The sequence below is a fragment of the Rhinolophus sinicus genome, unplaced genomic scaffold (assembly GCF_036562045.2).
Source record: "Rhinolophus sinicus isolate RSC01 unplaced genomic scaffold, ASM3656204v1 Contig115, whole genome shotgun sequence".
Taxonomy (NCBI): domain Eukaryota; kingdom Metazoa; phylum Chordata; class Mammalia; order Chiroptera; family Rhinolophidae; genus Rhinolophus; species Rhinolophus sinicus.
In genome coordinates this window covers 7,501-8,230 of record NW_027423914.1, presented here as the reverse complement: position 1 = coordinate 8,230, position 730 = coordinate 7,501, and positions in this window count along the sequence as shown.

The window sequence follows — 730 nt, the reverse complement described above, 5'->3', positions numbered from 1 at the left end:
CGGCGAGCCCGGGGGACCGTGCCGGACAGAGGGAGAAGGCGATAGACAAAGACATCTGGTCGACCCGCGCGGAGGTCGCAGGAGGAGGGACCCAGGGAACGGGGGGACCGGGGGACCGGGGGACGGGGACGGGGACGGGGGACCAGGGGGACGGGGATGGGGGACGGGGAGACGGGGGACGGGGGGGACGGGGAGGGGGGGTGACGGGGGGACGGGGGGACAGGGGGACGGAGGGGACGGGGACGGGGGACGGGGACGGGGAGACGGGGACGGGGAGACGGGGGACGGGGGGGACGGGGAGACGGGGGGACGGGGAGATCGGGGGACGGGGGACGGGGACGGGGAGGGGACGGGGAGACGGGGATGGGGACGGGGAGACGGGGGACGGGGGACGGGGACAGACGGGGACGGGGACGACGGGGAGACGGGGATTGGGGAGGGGGGACGGGGGGACGGGGACGGGGGACGGGGACGGGGACGGGGGGACGGGGGACGGGGACGGGGGGAGACGGGGGACGGGGACGGGGGACGGGGAGACGGGGGAGACGGGGGACGGGGGACGGAGCGGGAGAGGCGGAGGGAAAGAAGGAGAGATATCTGGTCGACCCGCACACGACTTGGTCTCCCCGCGCCTCGCCATCGACGGGACAGCTGGTCGACCCCTCGCGGACACGGTCCTCGTCCGTGTCCCCGCCCGGTGACGCTCACCCGTTGTGAGCACACACCTCGT